Source organism: Ictidomys tridecemlineatus, chromosome 12 (assembly GCF_052094955.1).
Source record: "Ictidomys tridecemlineatus isolate mIctTri1 chromosome 12, mIctTri1.hap1, whole genome shotgun sequence".
NCBI classification, from domain to species: Eukaryota; Metazoa; Chordata; class Mammalia; order Rodentia; family Sciuridae; genus Ictidomys; species Ictidomys tridecemlineatus.
In genome coordinates this window covers 60,753,778-60,767,248 of record NC_135488.1, presented here as the reverse complement: position 1 = coordinate 60,767,248, position 13,471 = coordinate 60,753,778, and the positions used below count along the sequence as shown (strand labels likewise).

At 41.9% G+C, this 13,471-nt stretch overlaps 1 pseudogene; it reads left to right on the top strand.

The window, feature by feature from the left end:
• The first annotated feature begins 564 nt into the window (after positions 1-564).
• Positions 565-6,996, top strand: LOC144368960 (uncharacterized protein C2orf78 pseudogene; annotated as a pseudogene).
• Positions 6,997-13,471: the final 6,475 nt, after the last annotated feature.

Genomic DNA, 13,471 nt, shown 5'->3' with positions numbered 1-13,471 from the left:
TCAACTTCTGTGGTTCCACAACCACTATACTTGCTCAAACTAGATGTCTTCCATCTCCAGGGATATTAACGGCATATGTTAATAGAGTAACGTATCACTATTACCTCTTATACTGTGAAGCATAATTTATAACATATTCATAATATTTTAATGAACATTTAAGAGGAACACAGAGATGATATCCCTAACACAAGAGCCTGGGGGAGGGGAGCCATGGGGTCAGCCCATTATGTCCCTCCTGCAGGGCTCACCTACCAGAACTGAGCCATTTACTTTCTATTATAACTTTCCTGTCACTTTCTCCACCCAATCAACTCTCTTGTCATTTCCCCCACCCAATCCCACCTTCTCCTTCGGAGTCTGACCACTCTATTGGCTACTTCATACCTTTAAACGGCCAGGTTTGTGACATCATTCTCCCACCAAACCTACTGCCACCTGCTAGAATCTTAGGCTTGCCATGTAGTTGTAAACAAATTTGAATCATCGCAAGTGACCAGTGACCAGTAACCAGTCATTAGAGTGGCCAGTAAACAGTGACCAGTGAACCCCATACTGGGAAACATGCATTCTCTAGCCTCAGCCACCCACACATCCTCTGGGGTGATCTCCTCATCCTTTGTATCTACAATTGATGTGACCTCTTCTCTGACCATGTCAGGTGAGTAAAGAAACTTTTTAAAGGTTTTCATTAGACTTTGACCTGCCTCAATTTACTAATGGAGTCAAAAGGGCTTAGAATAATAGGGGAAAGGATGGAACTAGAAATCTGGACACCTAATTTCATTTGGAATTTGACATGTACTAGGTATAGAACTGGACTATCTGACTCTCTCACAAAATCTGTTTCCTGATTTGCTACATGAGGATAACAGATTGCCCATGTTCTGGTCCCTTACTTTTCTTGCATCTTGAGGGGCATGTTTATAGAGAATGAAATCAGATTTCATGGTTGTATTGTTTCAACTGAAAGAGACAAAACCTAGGCAGGGTGGAAACCAAGAGGTTTCCTCTGTAACAGTTTCCCTTCACCAAGATTTCCACTTCAGTATTTCAAATTTAGTGCTGTTCATAAAAGGGACATTCACATATTTGGGAGTTTTCTGTTTCACCTAGGTGAAAAAAGAAATAGGGAGAGAGGAGCACGAGGACAGGGCTGGAAGGAGGCAGATGTTCTTGGGAAAGCAAGTTTGTGACTGTTTAAGCACACGGCAACAGGAACTCGGTGGAGGAAGAAAATATAAAAATAAAGGAGAAGAAAATGTTAGAATTATAGAGATGAAGAGAATGATGTTCTCGATGAAAAAGAGGTTGGTTAAGATGGATGTGGAAGAAAAGCAAAGATCTTATTTAAACCAACAGACAGCATAGAGTGAATCGTCCCAGAGGCTGGTTTAGAGAATGTTTAGCTTAACAGAACAGCAAGGAAACTAAGACTTCAACTAGGGTATCACTGGGGTAAGCAGGTTATCCGAAAAGTCACACTTGGCTGTTACACTTTTTCTATGACCTCTTTCAACACAGATGATGTTGACAGTTTGAACATGAACATGTTAGAAGTATGTTTTAGAAATGATTCTTCCTCCAAACATGCCAAGCAAAGTGGTTCTAGACAGAGATGGGGAAATGGCATTTTCCATGTCCTATTTTGTTCTGATTTTTAAACTACAGGGATATCTAAAAAATGTTTTGTCCAAACCTGCATCAGAAGGACACATTCCTTTCTGTGATATAAGCTGTCAAGGTGAAGCTGTTTTCCATCTTTACAACGTTTTCTTTTCCTAAAAAGACAATATAGAAATAGTCATTGATGATTTCTAAATTTAAGAACCAAAAGAAAGAACTATATAAGAATAAAAATTCAAGCTCCCATCTCTAATTCCGAGTTTATTTAAATAATTATGTGAAGACTTTTTGTTTTGTCTACATTTCAAATAATTGTTTGGGGCTGGGGTGTATTAATATAAAAGGGAGAAGAAAATGTCAGAAGAAAAGACAAAAATTGTTTTAAATTTGTTATTTTATTATACTGTGATGGTTTTCTCAGACTTTAGAAACAAGACTTTTCTCTAAATGTGATAATAAACTAGGCTTCTATGATTTTGTTAAAGCATTTTTTCTGTTTTTTTAATAACCAAAAGGATTATCAGAAAATGTATTTATATCAATTGAAATATCTACCTAGTGGAATTAATGCCTTTTATTTGGTGTTGGTAATCCCTAGAGGAAGAGAAACAAGAACAATAATGACTTTACACTTATTGTTTTTTTCTCTAGTATGTACAAAATTTCTTTCGTCCTTCCTTTTTTCCTCATTCCCTTCTTCTTTCCCTCACTCCCTCCATTTCTCTCTCCTTCCCTCCCTGCCTTGGTCCTTATGCCTCCCTTCCTTCCTCTCATTCATTCTTTCTTTCTTCTTTTCTTCTCTTCTCTCCAGTTCTGAGGATTGAACACAGGGTCTCATGCATGCTAGGCAAGCATGCTACACAAGCTATATCTCCAGGATATTTTATTTGTTTTCTCAGATAGGATCTTCCTGAATTGCCCACAGTGGCTATCAATTCCTGGTTTCCTGCAATCCCACTGCCTCAGGCTCCCGAGTGCTGGGACCAGAGGCCCAGCACAGCATGCCCAGATTCATCCAGGGTTTTAGCTTTAGTTTTCCCTTCTCCACGTGGCTACCCATCTGTTCTTTACTTTACTTCAATTTCTGTTCACTTTACTTCAAATTTGTGTTCACTTTACTTACAATTACACACATTTTTAGTATAGTTTCTCTGTCTATATGTACTGCTTGAGAATGCATTCAAACTCACCTTCAATTATGAGCTTTGTTTTGATTAACAATATTCACTAAAATCAAAGAGAAACATTCACTTTCATAATATTGTATGCATGATAACAGAAGTCATTTCTTAGCAAATTTCATATACATTCACTTTTGCTCATATCGATATGTTCATTATTATGTAGTCATTCCTTTTAGTTCTGAGCTGTTTTTGACTTTTGCTTCTATCTTTCCAGAACATACTGTAACTCCCTCCAAAGGAAACTTTTTGTAATATCTATTTATCAGTTGTAGTTCAAGACAATACTTTTATTTTATTTATTTTTACGTGGTGCTGAGGATTGAACCCAGGGCCTCACATGTGCTAACCCTAACGTTAGCCCCCTAATGCTGAGCCATAACCTCAGCCCTCACATGAATCTTATGTAATATGACGCTTTTATTTATGGATGAATTATCACTATTGTTATTGTTATAACCACACTAAAGATGAGTAACCTGAAGCTCAGAAACTTTCAATTTCTTTCAAGAAGCATTCCTTGAGAAACTGAATTTCAGGTAGTCATTTTCATGTAGGATCAGCAGTTAGGCTGAAAGAGGGCAAAGATTGACGCTTAAATTATCATTTGGATGGTAAACCTGAACTCTAGGAAATATCACGTGACCTGGAAAAACAAAAGGAGATACTAAAGATCACTGTGGTGATATCAGTACGATTTTCTATGAACAGGGGAAAACAAATTTCTCAATCTCCAGATTTCTGCTCTTTGCAACAAGAGTCCTGGCCAGGGAGAAACTTTCCATAATCTGTTGCTGATTTTGAACAAGTCAATCTCACTTCCCTGACCCTTGGTGTACTCATTTGCTAACTGGTAAGGTTGGGGTTTCCTCTGAGTTTGAAAATGCTTCAGTTCTAGGGCAAATTCATGAGTCAATACTAGGGCAGGCTCAAAGGAAAGGTAGGACAGGTAGAAGGATGCTTTTAGAGAACAAAGTGTGAAGCAGACCACTTGGGACTTCTGTGCCCAATTTGAGAGAAAAGGCAGGGAATCAGAAGAGTGCTTGCAGCCATCCTAAATGGAGTGACTTGGGGTCTCTCAATGATTATTGGAATGAGGGCCTTCCTGATTACTACAACATTAAGATGATATTGTTCCTCAAATATTGTAAGAATCTGCCTGTCTCATCAATATTTTCACCACCCTCTTCTTCCTACAGAACTTTTCCAAAATTCTTCTTTACATGGAAATGCTGATTCTCTGCAGCTGTCTCTTCCTGTGGTGACCAATGCAGCTTCCCTGACAGGAAGTGTCTGCAACTTCTCCAGAGCCTCTGCTCCAGCTGCCACTTCAGCATGGTTACTGCCCTCAACCTGTGGCACCTCCTTCCAGCCACTCATGGGCAGTGCCTACCTTTATCAACATGCTAGCACAGCCATGGTGTCTGGAGTTACTGGCCAGCACCAGACTCCCATGGCACCTGCCCCCTATCCAAGTATTTCTGAGTGGTATATCCCAGGAAGTGCTGAAAAGAGCTCATCCTCACTCAGGGACTTTAATATGACTGTCACTGACCAGAATACAGCAGATTCTTCCCTATCTATGACATTCCAGTATGACAAAACTTCCAAAGCCAATGTCATGATCCCTGGGTATCCACTACTATCTGGTAGGCTCGTCCAGGTGACACTACCTCAGATTCCAAATCAAGGACATTGCCTCTCACTACCCCACCAAGAAGGAAGCCAGGTCTACTACTATGATCAAAACTCTCTGGGGACTCTGCTCTCTGGAGAACATGACCCCTGCCTGCAATCCTATGGCTCTGTGCCATATGCAGGAAGTAGTGCCACTGCCCCTCAACCAGAAATGGTGACAGTGCTGAAGGAAGTTCAGCCCACAAATGTCCTACCATCAGTCCCTACACCTGTGACCTACTACTCTGTGTCCACTCAAAGCATAGAAAAAACACATTTTCAAGGTGAGTACAAACAGCAAAAAGGGGAAGGAATGAGATTACCATTCGAAAGGAGGGTCCAGTTTTCAGCTGGTAACTGTGGGTCCACACATCCCTAGAATTCAAGTGCTGAGATTTTAACCACAATCTTGTTCAGCAGTCCCCATTTTCAGACTCTGTAAGACAAGCATGCAGCACAGCGTAATGGCCACCCATGCATTTAAGAGACCTCTAGGAGCACACGGAAGGAAGCGGCTGTTCACTATTTTTGCACTCAGTCCAGCTACACAACCACACTATAAATACATTTCCCTAATTTTACTTTGGTTTAGAAAAATACATCAACACATATCAGGGTGTGACAGTTTAATTGTCCCTTAATTGACTGCAGGATTTAACCTCTGTATGTAGAGATGCTGTCCAAAGCAGGAGTCCAAAACCCCCGACCATTCACATTGATCTCATGAGCATCAGCTCCACCCTCTCCTAGGTCATGGTGTTAAGTGTTCTTACATTCTGGGGAGAGTGGAGAGAATTGAGAGGCCCCTATATGAGAGCGAGAGACTTCATGAAAGAGTTTTTCTGGGTTTCCCACAGAGGAGACAAGTGCTCTACCGGAAACCCATGCTGCCATGGTGATGAACCAGCCCAAAAGTAACACTTCAAGGGATCACCTGTAACTAATATGCAACTCTTAACAGATATCTGTCAGTGGTCCTTAAAAAGAGCTAATAGAAATGCTTTCTCCACAGTTGGTGGTTCCCCTGAAAGGTGTGGAGCTGGGAAGGGGGAGCATCCTACTTACCATCGTCCTTGATTCCTTTGCAGGGATGGAAACTTCCCTAGGGATGGAGGCTTCCTTGGGATTGCAACCTCCAAGTCAGACATTTTGTCTGCCACAGCCTCCAGAATTCTCATACATCTGCAATAACAGAAAAAGCCAGGGGCAGGAAATCACAAGTGCCTTAATGGGTCCTAGTGATCCAGTGAGGAACAGAAAACATAAAGCCTCAGAGTCTCCTCATGGAACTCCTCAGGCCAAAATGCAGCTAAGGGACCTAGAGTGTGCATTAGGAGGAGAAGTTGCTCACAGGGATGCAGACAGCAATAGGGCCAATGTGCACACGGCCAAGCACTGTAAGAGCAAAGCTCAGAAAGCTGCATCCAGCAGGAACAGCAAGGCTAAGGGCCATAAGCAAGAAAAGACCAAGAGACCCAGAGCAAACGACTCCAAGAAAGCCGAGGAGAGGAAGCAGCCAGGCAACAAAGTCGAGGCAGAAGACAAGCCAACGGTGCCCAAACTAAAGCGGAAGAGGAACCAACCTGAGCTTTGCCAAGAGTCCTTTAAAAAGCCTCGGAGCTGTCTCGGCATGCACATGTTGGAGTCGGTGCAGGTTTTCCACGCACTGGGGAAGAAGAATGATAAGAAAACTGGGCTCTCTTCCTCCCGGGCCCTGGGAAACTCAGGCAGTACCCAAGACAACCGTACATGCCCAGCTATGAAACCATGGCTGGTGGTTAAGGGTCCTGAGAAATCACAAGTCAAAGCCCAGAATCCAGATATCGGTGCTGAAGGAGAGGGTCCTGCTCCATCCATTGATGAGCCTCCACCACCTGGGAAGGTAAAATTGGTACCTTTGCCTTTTCTGACCCAGGAGAAACCTCCACCTCGACCAGCAATCAATAGGAGGCCACAGTCTCTGGCCTCACGGAGACCCACTGGGTCTTACCCTGCCCAGCCTGGCCCTGCTAGCTCAGCTCAACCCATGGCAGTCAACACATCCCAACCAGCTACTGCCAACCCATCTTGGATGCGTCCTGCCAAGCCAGCTCACCCCGTTTTGACTCATGCCATTCAGTCAGGTGTGAGTGCTTCTACCCAGCCTAGTGCCCCTCGGTCTGCTGCTTCTGGGCCTGCACCCTACAAAACATCATCTTGTACTTCTCTTCATTGGCAACCCGTTCCCAGGGTTGGGACCCAGCCCCAGTCACAACCACCCAAGCCTCAAAACCAATATCTCCTCCAAGACTTTGCCTTACAACCAATTCCATGGAGGAAACCTAATGTTCCTGGGCAAGTAGTATCAACTCCCATCACCAGACACCAGAGGCCAGAGCGGGAAGCCATGAAGAAGAAGGCTCAACAAGAGCGTGAGAATGCTGCCAAGTACACTGCTTTGGGGAGAGTGCAGGGTTTCCTTGAGAGGGAAAGAGAGATGGAGTTTTCTCGCTACTATGGCTACATAATGTAAGAGCTGCTAAGATCAGTGGTGCCACTTAGGGACCAAATAGTTTTCCACATGTATATAGATAGAGTGATACACATTTATTCTCAGATGCTTTCAACGTTTAATAAACTTATACAAATAAATGTAATATAATTCACTAATACATAATAAAGAGGCCTTCTGGTACCATTGTTAGAAAATAAAGAGGCCTTTGGGTCCTACATGGGTTCCAAATACTCTTCTCATATACACATAGATAGATAGATGAAAATTTTTTCAGAGTTGAAAAGGTAATATAGTTTAATAAAGAAATGCTATAGTATTGATAAGAGGGTAAGTAATAAAGAGGCTTTATATTGCCATTTGAATACCAAATAGTTTTCCACATATATATACAGAGAGGTACATAGATACAAAAGTGTTCACTTATACATGTTTAAGACTTAGTATACTTGAATAAAGAAATGTAATAGTATTCTTTGAGAGATAAGTAATAAAGATGCTTTCTGGTACTGCTTGGGCATCACATAGTTTTCCACATGTGTAGATACAAATTTTATAAATATGTAGATACAAAGATACAAATGAATTCATTCTAATATATTTTTAAAGTTTAGTCAAATTGAATAAAGAAACTCCATAGAATTGGTTAATAGATAACAAAGAGGCCTTGTGTTAGCACTTGGCTATCAAACATTTGTCCTCATAGACATATGAATATGTACTCATTCCAATATACTTTTCAAACTTAATAAAACTGAATAAAGAAATGTAATGGAATTGATTAATAGATAATAAACAGGAATTTTGAGTTTGAATGGCTGTTAAGTGTGGTCTATTTTGGTAGTGGTGGGGATCACAGCCTGCATGAGAAGAAAGGAACTCAAATTTGGCCAGGATAATAGAAGTAAAGGCTAGGAATGGGGGAAAGAGGAAGGCATGTATTCCAGCACTAGGAAGGCAAAAAGAAGAGATTGGTATGGGTTTACTGGAAGAATCAGGAATTGGCAAAATGGCTGACCAGTAACACAATGTTTGAAACTAGGGATAAAATGATAAAATGTCAAGCAAGTTGAAAATGATAGGAGACGGGTTCAGGTTGACCAGAAGAAATGCAAAAATCCAATAAAAACCTCTCATGGAGAATGGCCTAGTTTTTGGTCTACCTGAAAGGCATTTTACAAAAGAAGATTCAGGGCACATCTCCACCAGGTTTGGGTCACTTAAGATCCTAGCTGGGAAAGGTGAATACAAAACACGGGAAATCTACCAGGGGTGGTAGAGGGTTCACAGTTACCCTGAGGGAAGCTCATAACCTGGGACTTGGCCAAGTGAACTCAGCAGCGTGGGGCCCACCCAGAACATGGCCTGGAATAAATCACCATTGACTCAACACCCATGCACCAGGGCAGCAGAGAGGCACTACTTGAATAAACCTTCACACACAAGGCCAGTATCACTCTGACAATTTACTAATGGTTGAGAAGCAAGGCCTCAATCTGAGGCTTGTGTCCTCAAGTCCTCAGTGTTGGCAACGGCCCCCAGCAGGCAGCCAACCTGGTTTTCAGAGCACAGCATAGAGATGTTGGGGTAGAGGGTGAAGGAGAGAGATCACACTTGAAAGGGGGTTAAATACTGAACTGAGAAGCCTGTCAGGTCCTCTTCCATTGATTCTGGTAAGCGCTGTCTTCAGCGACCATTGCCATGAACGGAAGCCCACAAGAAAAACATCACTCCTTGGCTTCCATCTCCACCCAATGCAAGCACAGTGCGCATGCACAAAGAGAAACCTGCCAACAGCTGCAGGATCCAGCAGCCCCAACAACTTTCACCCATTCCCTCAAAATTGCCAGTCACCATCTTCACCACTCTTCCCACAGGAGTCATCACCTTTTCCCTCATTTTGGAAACTTCCAGAGATATTTAACCCCAAAATGTATGTATCACAATTTGTTAAATTATCTGACCCACAGATTTGAAATGTAACCTCTATGACATATTAAATTCCTATGTGTATTTGCATTCTCCTTTGTAGGATTTGCCTGGCTTTCTTGCTTTTCCTATTTACCAGGTCTCTGGAATATTTTTCATCATGTGTTTCATTTTTTTTTAATTCAGTATTCTTTCTGAGAGTATCTATTACGTTCATTCATGTTTTCCCTTTTAGATTAGTCTTCTTTTGATTTCTACCATCTCCTCTAATGTCCATTTATGTTGTTCCTTTTTATTATGAAACATAAAACTCAACATTTAGACCATTTTTATGTGGATAACTCTATAGCATTAAGTAGATGCACGATGTTGTTCGAGCATTATCCACTATCCAAATCCAAACTTCTCACCATCCCAAACAGAAAGCTATATACATGATATAATTTTCATTCCCCTCTCAGATTCTGTCCTATTTTGCATTGCGTGGCCTTCTGTCTTTTAGCTAGTTTTGAAAGAGTGGGCTACCATCTGATGTGCTTGGGGGGTTCTTTTCTGACTTGTTTTCGTCCTCTGAGAGGATGCTATTCTCCTTTTTCTTAGAATACCTGTATTTGGGATTTGGTTTCCTTCTTTTCTTGCTATGCACTTTGATGCAAAATTCATTTTCTTTGTAAAAGTATGGTTGAGGATAGAGTTTCTTATGTGATGGAACTGCAACTTCCACCTCTCCTTCGTCCATGTATTCTTCTTCCCTCCAGTTCTGTCCCTTCTCCATTCTCCCTTTGCTCTCCTCCTTCTCCTCCTCCTCTTCCTTCTTGAAGTATTAAAAACAGGTCGACTTATTTTCTAAAATTTTCTGGCTGTTTCCACAGGGAGGTTTATCCTTTGTGTCTATTGTTCCTCCCAGCGATTTCTCCTCTGGATGAGGCCTTTTCTGAAAAGGAGCGTTCTATGTTCATTTTTCAAGACACGTTAGGTTCTGGACAGCATCAGCCCCCTTCCGATATGAATGTGGAACATTTGTACTTACAGCTGCTCCTCAGTTTCCACAGAGAATTGCACCCAGGACCCCTCAAAGACACCAAATTCCATAGAGTTGAAGAGAGACTGCACACATTCAAATTATCTAAATCATCTCTAATTACTTATCATAACTACAATGTAAATGCTATGTAAATAGCTGTTGTACCATATTGATTATAAAACGTATAGTACACATTGTAGGACACCTACTGCACTCACTTTGGGGTTGGCCAGAACCCCTCTCAGTTTCAGCTGCTCTTCTCCTGCTGGCCCACAGTGCTTTGCAGGAATGCCTGCTGGAGCTTTCAAAGCCTCCTGTCTCCCATTTCCTCTGCTGCAAGGGCTGCTGCCAGGCAGGTCTGGTGCCTCCTGCTGGTGGTTTGCCCTATCCTCTTGTTCTGAGGTCCCTAGAAAACACTGTGTTCTCTACTTTTGTGGTAAATGCTACTCCAGGGTTTGGCTTTCTCTCATCTATTTCCATGGCCTCTAGGCCAAAGGTATCTTTTGTTTGGGAGAATCTCTTTGTTTTGGGAGACTCCAATCTGCACTGCTGCCTGCACCTTTCTGAAATCTTGATGGATAACATAATTATTTTAAATTGAGAACATTGCAGGTTTCAGTTCCCTGAAGCAGAGCTTCATTTCCCCCAAACTAGGTAACACACTGAGGCAGACTGTGAGTCCCCTGTAAAGACCATGGCACCTGGTGTCTTTGCTTGCTATGTTGGTGTTTGAGTGAGAAGCAATCTCAAGGTTCATGGGGGAGGGATATCTGGCCACAGAAAGAGGGAGTAGTCTGTAGGACAGGTGGAGAATGGGGACATGGCCTCTAGTCCAAATGTGTCTTTCTTTTCTTTGTATCTTCTTTCTGAACACATTTGAGAATGAGTCTCCTATTTGCTCTCCTTCCCTTGCGGGTGGGGGCGGGGTGTCCGGTCTATACACAGTTTCCTTGTCTTCCTTAGGATCATCTTTCCAGTTGTCCAGGCCAGAAACCTTTGACATTCTTTGACTCCTTTCTCTCTCTCCCAATGACACACTTGCAATTTTAGTAAATTTCATCTGCCCTCTCTTCACATCATATCTAGAACCTATGCACTTCTAACTCCATACCCCCATTTCTGCTCTAACATAATAATCCCTAACCATTTTCTGCCTTTCTCTATCCATCATAGGGGACATACACATTTTCCATAAAAAGATCAATAGATGGTAAATACATAACTGTTTGTGAGCCAGATTGTCTCTGTCTCCACAGCTCCACTCTGCACTTGTAGCATGAGCGTGGCCATGCAAAATAGGAGATCACATGGACATTAGCTGTGTTTTAATAAAACTTTATTCACAAAAACAGGCTGTACTGCTTCACAGACTCTGGCTCTGCCTATCCACTGCTATGCTCCCTTTCATTCCCTCCAGTCCAGACCCCCTGAGCCCACTTGATGTTCCAAGCCTAAAAAACACTCCTCACCTCTTTCAAGCCTCTTCTAAATTGTACCTTTCAATGAGGCTTTGTCTGAAACTGCAAACACCTCTCAGGGTTTTTCCCTTCCTTCCATCTGATTCCCTTCACCAGGGACCACATCTCCTGTGGTGTTGGGAACCTTTCAATACACTGTGTAATTTAATTCTATGTTGTCTTTATGATTTAGACTTTCCATAATCCCTTGGCCGTCAATTCCTAAAATGTAAGACCCTTGAGGGCACAAAATTTTCTCATATGTTGTTCATTTCCATGTGTCCCATGTCTTAAACAGTGTCTCAAAAATAAGAGCTGATCAGTACATGTTTGTTGAATGGCATACACCCAAAGGGCTTAAAACCAGCATACTATACTAATGCTGACACATTCATGTTTACAGCAGCTCAATTCATAATAGCTAAATGATGGGACCAACAGAGCCCTTTAACAGATGAATGGATAAAGAAAATGGGGTATCTATATACAATGGAATATTACTCAGTGATAAAGAAGAATGAAATCATGGCATTTGCCAGTCAATGGATGGAACTGGAGACTGTCATGCTAAGAGAAATAAGCCAATCTCCCAAAAGCCAAAGGCTGAATTTTCTGTGATACGCATAGATACTAACACAGAATGTTGGGGGATGGGGGGGTGAAGAGAAGAAGTTCATTGGATTAGAGAAAGAGGAATGTAGGGATGGAAGAAGGTGGGAATAGGAAAGGCACTAGAATGAATTGGACGTAGGTTTTCTGTGTTCATGTGTGAATACATGACCAGTTAACTGCACCACACAAACAACCACAAGAATGGGAAGTTAGGGATACCTGGGTTGGACAGCTGAACATTGGGACCAAGGGCTAAAGGTGAGAGACTGAAAACATGCAGACCACCCAGGCACTGCTTATTTCTCCAGCTCTGACCTGCTGTTGTACCAGGGGTCTAATCAGACCTCTGTCTGTCTCCCTCCTGAGTAGAACACAGGACTCATCTAAACAGCCTTTCTACACCAGCTCCTCTCCAGGTAGCCAGACAGAAGTTCCAGAACAGGACTGTCTCCTGGGACATTGACTCAGCAGACAAGTTCATTGGTGGCAGGGCTACCACTGTTGGTGTGATGAGATCAGAGACTGGTTTAAAATCGTGTTTAGAGAAATGATGTTTCTCTAAACTCCTCCCCCAAATCCAAACAAACACAAAAGAATGGAAAGTTATACTCCATGTATGCCTAATATGTCAAAATACACTCTACTATCATGTATAAACAAAATGATCAATAATTTAAAAAAAAAAAAACTTTTAAAATTAAAAATACAAAAATGTTACAGTGGTTGCTTATTAGCCACTTTATAAAGCCAGCTTGACCACTGGTATGGCAGTGACATCTAAATCAGAATCTAAATATGTGTCTGGCCAGGTTCACTTCACCTTGCCAAATTGTTATCTATCGGATCTCCATGATATGTGGAGGTTAGATCCTCACAGTCACCTTCCCCTCACCTTCCTGTGGCCTCCACCCGCCCCCACTCTCATTTTCTCCTCTCCCTGGGTTGGCATTGATCTCTGTCCCTGGTAGGAACCCATCTCTCAAGCAACAGCTCTTCTCCTATGCCTTTTAAGGCCATGGGCTCTTCTGTTTCATGGTCACCTTCCCTCTTCCTCTTTGTCTTGTGAGGCTCTGAGGGGTCACCCACTCATTCCTGCTTCTTTGACTCCACTCCAATCTGAGTGTGGGAGTATGCTGAGGTATACACCATTAAAGGATGTTCCTCTAAACTCCTCCCCCAAAACCAAAAAAACACAAAAGAATAGAAAGTCGTAGTCCATGTAAGCCTAATATGTCAAAATGCACTCTAATATCATGCATAAACAAAAAGAACAAATAAATTTTAAAAACTTTTAAAAATTATACATACAAAAAAGTTACACTTTTCTGCTTACTACCCATTTTATATAGTAAATGCGTAAACCAAGTAGAAAATGATAAAATCACTGACCTGAAGTACACCAAAGAACCCTAAGGTTTCTTATGGCATTTAACTCTTTTAGAAATTCTCAACCTTGAGATGAAACTTTTAACTG